General features: G+C 43.1%; 1 protein-coding gene across 3 annotated transcripts in view; it reads left to right on the forward strand.

The window, feature by feature from the left end:
* PLEKHB2 (pleckstrin homology domain containing B2) overlaps nt 1–13,979 on the forward strand; it is a 676,701-nt gene that overhangs the window by 343,714 nt on the left and 319,008 nt on the right. The window lies entirely within an intron of this gene.

A 13,979-nucleotide genomic window follows, 5' to 3' on the forward strand; every position in this document is an offset into this window, starting at 1 on the left:
TCTAAGAGTGATAGTTTCTCTTCTACCTTATTCTGCCTTTTTTACTTTGTTTAATGTATTCCACTAGGCCCAACAAAGTACTTTTTAATTTAAATTCTTTCATTCAGCCTTTTTAATAGGCAGACTCTAAAGGTAGGATCATGAGGCTGCCTACAGATTACGTACATTATCATGTAGGGGTTATTCGTTGCTTCAGGCTTTAATAGCCTACTGTTAATTGAGTTGCAGAATCAGTGCAGCCAATTACCCCTTGAAAGAATGTCCTGACTCAGACCGACTTAGTGTGTGAAACCAAAGAAATAGTTTGCCCTTTGACAAATTGGAGAACCAGATTCGGATAAACGGCCAGTGTAATTAAGGGTCAGACAGAAACTGAAAGAGGGAGTGAACGGATGGTGTAAAGACTCAAGTCAGGAGTGAGAATTCCATGTACCAGAGTAACAGCTACCACATGAAAGCCATAAAAGTAGGCCAAATTATCCAGATCAGAGGATTACATGGCGATGTACCGCAGAAGAGAAATCCAGAAAGGGCTACTGGGACCACCCACGAAGGAGACATAAATAAGAAGCAAGTATCACTTTTGGAACGTTTCTCTATTATTACTTTCTCTGACAGGCAGCCTTATAATGGTTTGCTTTGCTATTGCACGCAAGGGAAATGCCCTTTGGTGATTGTGTGCAGCAGCACATCTCCTATGTGGAAAGAAATGTATGTGTTTTCAGCATGTTGGGGTAGTGCAGTTGATGCCCTGCTAGCAGCCACAGCAATCTTTGACTGATTAGTTTAGCCACCTTTAGACCCCAAATGATACTACAAGACTTCCGGAGCCTGGCGGTTCCAGTCTTGCAACTGAAGAGTTTCTTTATTCCCTTCTTGTATTAAACGTATAGTCGTCCATGGTTCATGTTGTTGAACCCAAGGGTATTTTGTTCACCTTTTTTAGTGGGGTTGACTGCGAACCTCTATGGCATGGTTTTTTTCCCTTCAAAAGTTGTTCAACCACAGGTACATTTTTGATCTCGTCATTAATCCATGTAAACTGTGTCCTTAAGGCACATTCAGTGCTTCTTATTAGTACAGACTCCATATTATTGTTGCATTGCAGGTTGTTATAAATAAAAAGGTGGAGATTTCGAAAAAATTTTTAACAAATTTGCTCAATATTTTGGTGCATTTTGTAAATCAAGATGCCTGAATTCTGGAACACTAAACAAGGAAATGTTGTCCCAAATGTCTGAAGTTTGGCAACATTAAATATAGGTGGGTTTTCCTGGGGAAAGTAGTCTGCACAAGCAATGTTATCGGAGGTCGCTAAATTGTGGGGAAATCACTGTTTATGATGCACTCACCATTTGATTACGATCACCACAATGTAAAAGCTATATAGTGTCCTACTCTGTACACCCTACGGAATGTAATGTCGTTAGGCAGGCCTGCCTTACCCTGATTGGCTGCCTGGGAGAACACGCTAGACATTGTTTAGCATTAATTCCCCCTCCCCCTCAAAAAAAAAAATATATATTTATTTATTTATGTTATCTACTGGCGGTTGCCAGTAGTTAGTTAAAGTTAAGACCTAGTTTCCACTGAAAAAGCGTTTTTTGACTTGTCTGTATCTTTGTAGCGGTTTGACCAATCTTCACCACATTTTCCAAAAAAGTGTGCCGGAGAATCTTGTACTTGAGAAGTTTTGGGCTGATCTGTCAAGCGGGGTCTGAGAAAAAAAGGGGGGGGGGTCAATAAGAGTGTGCTTCCCATTTTAATTTCCCTAGGGATTTTGTACACAACTTCAGCCCCAAACTGCTAGACGGAATTACATCAAATTTAGCAGAAAGGTAGCTTTTGGTACAGAAAGAAGCCTTTTTTTTATTTGGTGTAAATTTGTTCTGTTGTTTTTTTAAATATTAAAAGAAAAACTAATTTGTATATTTCAAGGCGGGAAGGCTTTGCGAATACTCATGATCTCGTTCAAAGATCTGATTGGCTCCAAAACACTTCCACCAGGGAGTTTTGGCAGCCATTTGAGACTCTGCTTCAGCAGAGTCTTACAAAAAAAGAAAAAGGGTCAGGGAACTGTTACCCTACCCCCCTAGCCTTGGAACATGGGTCCTCCAGGCCCCACCCCCCAGGCTTTAAAGTATTTCTTTTTAAATCACTGCAGAAATCCTGGTCAATCCACTCATTTTGGCATAATAAAAAAAAAAAAGTGTGGTCTCCTGCGCTGGCTTTTAACATTGCCTCCAGCCTCCAAATGGGCCAGGTCCTGGGGGCATTGTGAAAAAATAGGAGGGAAACACATGCCCCCCCCACCCAGGGCTTATTAAAGCCCCCGAAACAGCCACCTCCCTGGGGCAAAAGTAAGTAATCCAAGTAAGGGGGGAGGGGGACACTCCCGAAGTCCTCCCAGGGAAATGCAATTTACAAGCGGGCCTGCCTATTCCCCGGGGACCGCCACCTCCCCAGGGCTCAAATAATATAGTGAAGGTGGTCCTTCACAGACCCCCCCCGCCTCAGGGCTAAAATAAATGGTGGACGGGGTTGCATGGCCCCCCTCGTGGAGCAATTTATGGCCCTGGGGACTGCCACCCCCGAGGACTGGCTCTTGCTACCTCCCGAGGTGTCCACTCTCGGTAGGTAACTGGTTGCTTTTGCTTGGTGGGAGCTTATAGCTCCCACCAAGCAAAAGCAAGTATAACTGCTTTTTGCAAGCGGGAACTGTCAAACAGCTCCCGCTTGCAGAAAGTGGAGTTTTTATCTGTCTCTCTGCACACAAACATGCCTGCAAGAAAACATTTGAAAACATTGCTCCCGCAAGCAGGGAGCTGCTATTTAAAGCAGTTCCCTGTTTGCTGGTGCAATGCCTGCTCCTGCAGGGCCAGGGAGCTGACTATGACCACGGGAGCCTTCAGGTTCCCCTGTAGCTCTCTCCTGGCAGCAAACATCTTGTTTGTGTGCTGCTTTTAAGTCATTCTGTGGAGAGAACATTGCCATAATGATAGCCTCTCCATAGAATGAATTCAGAGCAGCACACAAGCAAGGTGTTTGGTTTGAATGTCATAGTTAGGTTTTGATGCACAGCAGACCAGACTCAGGGCTGGCCTAGTGGTAAAGCTATTGGATTGTCACTCAGTAGATTGGAGGTTCAAATCCCAGTATCTCATGACAGTGTGTCTGTTTATTTACTAGTGTTTTGACTATTAAACATTTCTAGTGATGGAACATTTATGTCTTTGCCATCAAATCACTGGGTTGAATATCATACCTATGTCTGGAAACTGCATGGCAAAGAGTCACCAGTGGCCTAGAGGTTGAGGTCTCAGCCCGCACCCTGAAGGTTGAGGGTTCCAGTATAGGTGTGTCAGTAGTCACATGGCTGCTATAATTACTTTTCATACTCAAATACTGAAGATATATACCAAAATTTGATCACACTTTTTTACTTGACAGATACATTTCAATTTGTCTTATAATATCTTATTCAAAGTATATCATTCATCAAAGTCTAGAAAATCTCTCTGGGTGGTTATAGGGGGTGGGCCTCAAGGCCTGACTGCAGACCAGACCCTGCAGCCAACCGCCGCCATGCAGGGGAAAAGGCTAAGAAGACAACACATTCATGTCTTCCCATATCTTGAAGATTGGTTAATAAAATCCAACAGTCATACACAGTGTCAAAACCATACACATTATGTAATACAAACCCTACACACCCTAGGGTTCTCCATAAACTACCAAAAATCCCACCTACAACCTGCGCAAATTCAACAGTATTTGTGAGCCACACTAAATACATAAACAGCACTTGCAAGCCCAAGTACACAAAGACTGCAAGCATTTCACAATGTATTAGCACAAATTCAGCCAGGCCAACAGTACACATTCATATTCATAATGAAACTGTTGGGCATGATGGCATAATGCATCGCCATTGTCCTAAATGCAAGATGAAACATGGAGCCTTTACAACAGTGCCTTGCACAGCAATGGTCCCAGGCTCAGGGTCAACACCAAGATCTAGTGCTGATAGATCGCCAAACACGCTATTCACTTCAGTGGTGGAATTCCACAAATCTAAACAAAGGGCAGCCTTTTCAAGACCCTGTGCCTCACACCATACTTACAACATATGCATCAATGATTGGATGGGGGCACACCTCAACAATCACAACATTCAAGGACAATGGGACACCAAACACAAACAATTTCACATAAATCACCTAGAATTGCTAGCCGTATTCCTAGCACTAAGAGCTTTTCAGCCTCTTCTCACTCACAAGAACACCCTCATCAAAACAGACAACATGACAACAACGTATTACCTAAACAAACAAGGAGGAACCCATTCATCTTAACTGTCCCTCCTAGCCCAAAAGATTTGGCATTGGGCAATCCACAACAACATTCACCTGGTAGCACAATACATTCCAGGAATACACAACCAATTGGCAGATGTTCTCAGCTGAGATCATCAACAAACACGAGAGGGAAATTCATCCCCAAGTCCTTCAGGCATACTTTCACCACTGGGGAACGCCAGACATAGACATATTCGCCACCAGAGAAAACGCAAAATGCCAAAACTTTGCATCCAGGTACCCACATCCACCATCCAAGGGCAATGCTCTGTGGATGAATTGGTCAGGGATATTTGCTTACCCTTTTCCCCCTCTCCCGCTCATTCCTTTTCTAGTCAACTTACTGCGTCAAAACAAACTCAATTTCTGTTAACGCAAAACAAACAACAGATCAGGCATCCAGATCCCAAAATACTCAATCTAGTGATTTGGCCCCTGAAGTCATAGAGTTTGGATACCTACAACTACCAACTGAATGTATGGAAGTAATTAAACAGGCAAGAAAACCCACTACCAGGCAGTGTTATGCAAACAAATGGAAAAGATTTGCGTATTACTGTCAATGTAAACAAATTGCCCCTCTTTCAACATCAGCACAGGACATTGTAAACTATTTGCTTCATTTACAAAAAGCAAATCTAGCCTTTTCGTCTATTAAAATACATCTCACTGCAGTCTCTGCGTATTTGCAAAATATACAACACAGCTCTTTATTTAGAGTCCCTGTTATCAAAGCCTTCATGGAAGGATTAAAATGCACCATTCCACCTAGAACACCTGGAGTGCCTTCGTGGAATCTAAACATAGTACTCACACGACTTATGGGCCCACCATTTTAACCTATGCATTCATGTCAAATTCAATATCTAATATGGAAAGTTGCCTTCCTAGTTGCAATTACTTCATTAAGAAGAGTTAGTGAAATCCAAGATTTCACTATTCAAGAACCGTTCCTACAAGTACACAAACATAAAATTGTACTTCAAACAAACCCACAATTTCTCCCAAAGGTTATATCACCATTTCATATCAGTCAAACAGTGGAACTATCAGTCTCCCTCCCACAGCCAGACTCTGTAGCGGAAAGAGCCCTGCATACATTAGACATTAAAAGAGCTCTAACGTATTACATAGATAGAACTAAATAATTTAGGAAAACCAAACAATTATTTGTGGCGTTCCAAAAACCACATACTAGTAACCCTATTTTAAAGCAAGGGCTAGCTAGATGGATAGTAAAATGCATCCAAGCATGTTACCTCAAAGCTAAAAGGCAACTATTAGTTACACCTAAAGCACATTCCACCCAGAAAAAAGGGTCTACAATGGCTTTCTTAGGAAACATACCAATGGCCGAAATCTGTAAAGCAGCCACTTGGTCAACACTCATACATTTACCAAGCATTACTGTGTAGATGTGTTAGCAACACATCATGCCACAGTAGGACAAGCAGTACTAAGAACACTATTTCAAACAACTTCAACTCCACCAGGCTGACCACCGCTTATGGGAGATAAAACTGCTTTGTAGTCTATGCATAGCATGTGTATCTGCAGATACACATGCCATTGAATGGAATGTCACTTACCCAGTGTACATCTGTTCGTGGTATGTTTCACTGCAGATTCACATGCATCCTCCCACCTCCCTGGGTACCTGTAGCTGTTTAAGTTCAACATTCACTTGTACATGTGTGTGTATGTATATGTATGTATATATATATATATATATATATATATATATATATATATATATATATTCCATTTGCATGGGCATCTCTTTTCTATATACTCTAGCACTCCTACCTTACCCTCTGCTGGAAAACAATCTAACATGGAGTCAATGCCCATGCGCAATGGAGCCGAAGAGGAGGAGTCACTCGATCCTGTGACTCAAAAATCCTTCTGCGAAGAAAAACAACTTGTAACCCTCCGAGCCCAACAGTAGATGGCAGAATATGCATAGCATGTGAATCTGCTGCGGAACATTCCATGAACAGATGTACACTGGGTAAGTGACATTTTCCATATATATATATATATATATATATATATATATATATATATATATATATATATTCATGCTAGTTTTAGGACAGATCCTTTTGTGGCTCCAAACAGACTCTGTACCATTGTGACTTAACCTCTAGAACAGAATGTAATGAAAGCTTGGGTTAGGATCGTCACAGGATAACTTGAAAAAATAAAAGGAAACACAAATTTCCCTTTCCAGTGTAAAAACAGCTCTTTACTGTCATGATGGGGAGAGTGGCACGTTTAAATCAGTAAACAGCAGGTCTCAATTTGCTGCTTCAGAGGCATCTTCTTTTATACAGAGTCAGACAATACTTTATTACAAAACGTCAAACAGTGAATCACTACATAGTTAGACATTAATTGTGGAAAACATCATGCCACCTGTGACCCTATGACCCTAAACTTTAACCTAATTCACTACACATCCATTATTGCAGTTCCAACAATCCTTAAGAAACTAACCATTCTTTATACTGAATGCATGTGTAATTGTGTATGTGCTTTATCATTCTGGTCTCAAGACCTTTTATCAGCTATTGTGTACCCATTGGATAATTCAGTCTCCTGCTCCTATTCTTCAGTAACCTTCAATCACATTCTTGTTTAACTAGGACATCAGAATATGGGTGCTAGGACCATTAATTTCTTCAAGCTAGCCACATACAAGTTTTCCTTTAAGTACAGTCTTGTAAGTCATGCATTCTACTTTCAGGTGAACTCTTCACCTTTCTCTCTTTAGCAAAGGTTTGTGGCCTGCACTGTTCATTCACCACATATAGCTGTGTAATGCTTTCTACTGTTGTCTACTTTTGCGCCATGCTTTCATATTTCACATAACATTCCCCCCTCTTTTTGGTATTCCAAGTACTAGATCTAAAGCTTGGTCTACGCTTGGCACTAGATTATATATATTACGCTGAGAATCTACTACTTGTGTTAGTACCCTAACTGGAAATATCCCTCCTGCCTTTCTACCTATCCTTCTAACTCATGCTAAGACAAATTGTATGACACAATAACATTTTGAGTCACAGTAGTTGGTGCCAAGACTCCCAACAATCCTGACATCCCGGATGGCAGCAAAGACCCACTGAGTCAATTATCTGGGGCACCTCCTCCATCTACCACATTATTTTGTAAAGTGTGTAAAGTCTGTATAGCCTCTGACAAAGTTCCATTGTCCACATTGTTCACTGGGACATAAATACAAGAGGCAGTTCAAATTGTGGAACATATCCCTCCTTCCACAGCCGTCATAAGGTCAAGTAAATAGCAGTGTTGCATTATCATCATCCTCATAGCACACAGCTCTTCCTTTATAGCATTGAGTCCATCCTTTTGATGCACTTCAGCAACTACCATTGAGTTAGCTGCAGGCATCAGGAGTTGTCTTAGCCTGAACAAACAGTATAATGCTAGTGCATCATTAAACAACCAATACTCCTGGAGAATGCCATTCCAGGTATTGGTACCATAATACTCTGCAGTTCTTCTCCTTTGATGATGATGTAACAAAGTAATTAGACAGCTGTTAATTTCTGGAATTACCAAAACAAGGGCTTGCAAGGTGACAGTTGAACAGAGGCCTCCCCAGTTTGGTGGTAACCGGGCATACAGTACCGCCAATAGTAGTCCATAGGTCTGGAGGTGCCCCCCTGTATGTCAGCGCTGTCTGTTGTGGTTCTACAACCAATATTACGTCCTACACTAGCAGTGCCATTTCCTCTGAAACATAAACATTAATGCAAAACGTTTTTGTTCCATACATGCACTCATTTCATTAATGGATCCTGACTAAAATCAGTACCATTTCATGAAGACATGACCCTATTGTAAATGTTCAATATCAAAATGCCATTCATCATGGACAGAAACTGATCCTGTGATTCTAAATCCTGGCCCATGAACACAATCTGGGTTTAAATTATTTACTAAATAACTACTACACTCAGTGGGTGGGTCTGATACTCCTAAAAATCTCAAGTCTACAACCATATGACCTTATTCTACAGTAGTAGGACGACCTGTCTTCCTCATTCTTGTTATCACATCCTTAATATCTTGTCTATCTGGAAGGATATATAAAACTTCTGTTAAGGAGTCATATTTTGTGGTATTGACTGAAAAAAACATGCTACCTTCACATGTTTTAATTGCATTGGGCCTTAATACTACACATGTAGAGATGCACAGGACAGAACATAAAGCTGTACTTGGGTGTACTTCTTTAGTTGAACGTAGCCTATCTGTTCCTCTGGCATGAGGAACTAGAGAGCAAATGAAACAAGATTCATTGGTACTTTCCGAACCTATGTCTGACATATGTTGATTCCACATATTATGTCATAATCTGGTATGAACATTATAAAATATGTTAGCATGAATAGAAAGTTCTCTTCACAGGTGTATAATGTTAGAACTAAAAGACAAGCTGCTACAGAAGAGCAACAATAGAAAAGATAGCATTAAGGGAGAAAAGGAAAAGAGAAAACAAAAATGCATAACTTTCGTACTGTTTTTCCAAAGAATTGTCTAAAGACAGAGGCAGAGGAGGGTATGTCTATGATAACAATTTTCATCCCCCTTCTTGTGCCATTTACATTGTTTATGATGTCTAGCATGATGCTGGATTCAGACAGACATCAGTAAGGTGCAACTATGGCTTCCAGTCGTTGATTTTCACTGCTTGTGGGAGTAGACATTATACACAAAAAAAGTCCATCCAGAAAAAGAAAAAAGATCCATCCAGAAAAAGAAAAAAGATCCATCCAGAACATAGTTACCAGTATGAACTTGTAGACTAGTTGTAACGGGAGTGACCTTCTGATCATTGTTGGGTGCCTTTCTCCGCAACACCTAGTGAAAAAAATATGCTATTCTATATGCATCAGTGTTACTTCATTTACAAAGGTATTTTCAGCACTTGTATGTAGGTCTGGGAGTTTGGTTGGACTCCCGCCTTACCATGGATTACCAATCGAAAATGCTGGCTGCTACCTGTTTCAGACTACTAAGGCTTCTAAGAAAAACTTTTAATGTTCTTCCGTTTTTAGCCAAAAACTAATTGTTCAAGCTCTCATAATTTCGCGCTTGGACTATGGTAATGCGCTTTACTTTAGTTCATCCTAGTATGTGCTAAAGAGACTTCGGGTTGTACAGAATGCTGCTGCTCGCCTCCTCCTGAATCTTCCAAGAAACCAATCTGCCAAACCCTCCATAGTCTCCCTCCATTGGCTTCAAGTTGAACAACATATAAACTTTAAAGCCCTTTGCATTATGCATAGAGCTCTGCATAACAGGGGCCCTGCCCTTTCAAGGCCTGTCACTTCTCAGTACACCCCTTCTAGGTCCCTTAGATCCTCGATGGCCTCTCTGATGAAGATCCCTTTGGTTAAAAAAGCACGGTGGGGGTGGCAGATCCATGGCCTGTAGAGCAGCCAAACTTTGGAACCCTCTCCCTTTGGAGCTTCGTCAAACCAGTCATGAACACTCCTTTCACAGAAATCTGAAAACCGTGTTGTTCAGATCTTAAATATCTATCCTTGCAGTCCGTTCTGTTTCCACTTTAGCTCTAGGAAGCTTTAGGGTAGCCATGCGCTTTATAAATCCACTAAACTAAACTAAACTGTAAACTTTACGTATAAATATATATTTTGTGCCTGCCCTCCCTGTGTAAGGACTGCAAGAGCCCACCTTTCGGATTCATGAACAAAGCGGTACAAATTGTTAGTATAGTTTTAAGAATGGTGTCTCTAGTTGGCAGTGGTTTGCAGCCTGTCCAAGTAGGGAACCTCACTCTAGTCAGGTTAAGGGAGCCACACAGCTTAGATAACCCCTGCTCACTCCCTTAGTAGCTTGGTACAAGCAGTCAGTCCTATCTCAGAGGCAATATGTAAAGTATTTGTACACATACACACAGTAACACAGTGAAAACACCACAAAAATACTCCACACCAGTTTAGAGAATAGCCAATATTTATCTGAGTAAAACAAAACTAAAATGACACAAATCGAACATACACAAGTAAAGATACTAATTTTCAAAGACTAAATAATAGTATAGTGCTTAGAAACACAATAGCTCCAACTGGGGTGTGCACGGTGTCCTGACTGAGTCGCTTCCAACAGTCTGACACCACTCACAAGGAATTGTGGGCATCTCATGAAGCCGCACTGACCTCTGGTACAATACCTTGGAAAACGATGAGGCGGTGGGGTGTCATTGCAGCCGGTGTGGCGTTGGATCCTTACTTTCACCGGGGGGGGGGTGAGGCATCTGTTTGTTACTGCTAGGCAGTGGAGCTGAGGCGTTGGTTGTTTACGGTTGCAGTGGAGGTGATGCGGCATTGGTGGTGAGGTGTTGGCTCCTTGCGACAAGGCTGGGTCAATAAATTCAGAAGGTCAAGATGCAAGTCGTTGACTTTGCGGTGTTGCAATCACACCATGTGGCCACAGGTGCTGCGGCGGAGTTGGGTGTCATGGACGTCTGCGAAACAGCACTGGGACTCATGCTGTGGCAAGACTTTGGAGATGATGTGGCTATATCGGGCCTGTGTTGCAGGTCGTGGTTGATGCACTCAGCAGGGACCATAGCTCCAGTGCTGGCAGCAGTGCGGAGTCGGAGAGTGTTACCGGTTCTGAAGTTGTTCTGGTGTCAATGTGCTTAGTTTCTTCTTCGTTGCACCAGAGCTCACTTCTGCAGGCACCACAAGAACTGGATTTATCATCACTTTGCATTTAGGACTCTCAGCAAGAGAGCTCAGGCTATGGAAGGTAAACTCTTTGATGGCCTTGAGACTTCTTAACAGGAGGCAACCTCAGTTTGAGCCCTTGTAGAACCTTGGAGAGCAAGATGTAGAAAGCAAAGTCCAGTCCTTTCGCTCCCAGGACAGAAACAACAAGCAGCAGGCCAACACAACAAAGCAACAGGCAGAATGGCAGTCCCCGCTACAGCATCCAGCTTTTCCTCCTGGCAGAATGTCCTCAGTGCAGAAGTGTTTTAACTATGTGGGATCAGAGGTCCAGTACTTATACTCATTTCTGACTTTGAAGTAGGCCAACTTGAAAAAGAAAGACTTTGTAGTTGTCAAGACTCTGCTTTTCCCTGCCCTGTCCCTAGACACATTCCAAGGGTTGGAGACTGCTTTGTGTAAGGACAGGCATAGCCCTATTCAGGTGGAAGTGTCAGCTCCTCTCACCACTCTAGCTCAGGAAGACCAATCAGAATGGAGATGGGCCATCAGGATATGGAGGGCACACCTCAGCTCCCTTTGTAGGACTGTCTGTAGTGAATACACAAACAGCCCAACTACCATCCTGGCCCAAACATGTATTCCACAAACAGGCAGAGGCACAGAATGGTTATGCAAGAAAATGCCCACTTTCTTACAGTGGCATTTTCAAACCTACAATTCAAAACACAACTTCACAAAAAGACCGATTTGTAAATTGTGAGGTCAGAGACCCCAAACCCTATATCTCTGTCTGCTCCCAATGGGAACTTACACTTGAAAGGTATTTAAAGGCAATCCACCTGTTACCCTATGGGAGAGACAGATATTGTAATAGTGAAAACTAAATGTAGCAGTATTTCACAATCAGGACTTGTAAAACACACCTGTACGTGCCCTACCTTTTAAATACACTGCACCCTGCCAATTGAGCTGCTTGGGCCTACTTTAGGGGTGATTTATATGTAGTAAAAGGGAAGGCAGGGGCCTGGCACGTGGGTGCACTTGCCAAGTTGAAATGTCGCTTTAAAACTGCCCACTGAGACACTGCAGTAGCAGATCTGAGACAGGTTTACAGTGCTACTCATGTTTGCCACGATAAGTGCTACAGGCCCACTAGTCACATTTGAATTACAGGCCTAGGGCACACATGGTGGTCTTGGGACTTACTAGGAAATCAGATATGCCAATAATGGATAAACTAATCACCAATACAATTTAGACAGAGAGCACTTGCACTCCAGCACTGGTCAGCAGTAAGAGAGTGCCCAGAGCCCTAAATCCATCAAAAATTAAATTCAGCACAGGATCAAAAATGGGAGGTCAGAAGCAAAAAGACAGGGGAAACCATGCTGAGAGGTCTAATATGTCCCCCCCCCAAACTGAAAGTGGGGATAACTACTCAACCTCCTGGGAGTTCTCATCACTAAGGCAGAAGAACCTGGAAAGACCCTCAGCATTGGCGTGTTCTGTTCCAGGACGGTGTTTCACCGTAAAGTCCATTCCCTATAGGGAGATGGACCACCTCAACAGTTTGGGATTCCCACCCCTCATCTACATTCACCATCTGAAGGGCATGTGGTCTGTCTGAACCAGGAAGTGAATGCCAAGCAAGTAGGGTCTTAGTGCCCAGACCATAGCAAAAGCTTCCCTTTCGATTGTGTTCCACCTCTGCTCCCTGGGAAGTAACCTCTTACTAATGAAGGCTACAGGTTACTCTAGGCTCTCTTCATTTAGCTATGAAAGCACATTTGACACGCCATGCTCGGAGACATCTGTCTGCACCAGAGATTCCTTAGAGAGGTCAGGAGCCTTAAGCACGAGTGCTGTGCACATGGTCTCCTTCAGGGTGTCATAAATAGTCTGGCATGCCTCTGTCCAGATCACCTCATGTGGCTGATTCTTGGAAGTTAGCTCTGTAAAGGGGGCAACAATGGTGCCATACCCCTTAACGTATCTCCTGTTGTATCCGGTTAGTCCTAAAAAGAATCTCACCTCTGTCTGGGTCTTGGGAGTGCCCAAGACAGAATGGTGTGAATCTTGAGTTCTAGGGGATCCACCTGACCGCTTTCTACCAGGTGTCTCAAGTACACCACAGACCCCTGCCCTATCTGGCACTTACTGGCCTTGACAGTGAGGATTGCACTCTGCAGGGCTCTCAACACTTCCTGGAGGTGGTGCAAGTAGTCCTCCCAGCTAGAGCTGAAGAGTAGGCAGCATTGAAATCCTCCAACTGAAGTTGAGCAGCCTCTGGAATGTGGCAGGGGTGTTCTTTAACCCAAAGGGCATAGCACTGAACTGATAGTGCCTCTCTGCCATTGAGAACACTGACCTCTCTTTTGCCCCCCCCCCCCGGTCAAGGCAATCTGTCAGTACCCAGACATTAGTTCACATGTTCTTAGGAACCTGCCAGCTCCCAACTGGCCAGTGAGCTCATCAGCTCAGGGGATGGGGTGCACATCAGTCTTGGTGACAGCATTGAGCCCACAGTAGTCAACACGGAACCTCAGTTCAGGTGTGACACCAGGTGGAGCAACCTTGGAGACCAAAACCACTGGGCCGGACTAAGCACTACTGGAGTGCTCAATCACCTCTGACTCCAGCATCTGAGAGATTTCCTCTTTGATGCTGTTCCTTACTCTATCAGTCAACCTATAAGACTTGTGCTTAACAGGCAGGCTGTCCCCAGTGTCAACATTGTGGGTACATCATTGTGTGACTTCAGGGATGAGTGAGATCATGGAGGTGAACTGCCCCAGTAACTGGCGACAGTCCCTCTGCTTTTCTAGGGGCAGAGTAGGGGAGAGGTTCACACCCTCCACTGACCCATCCTGCTCTTCGGAAGACAGGAGGT

The sequence above is a fragment of the Pleurodeles waltl genome, chromosome 11 (assembly GCF_031143425.1).
Source record: "Pleurodeles waltl isolate 20211129_DDA chromosome 11, aPleWal1.hap1.20221129, whole genome shotgun sequence".
NCBI lineage: Eukaryota > Metazoa > Chordata > Amphibia > Caudata > Salamandridae > Pleurodeles > Pleurodeles waltl.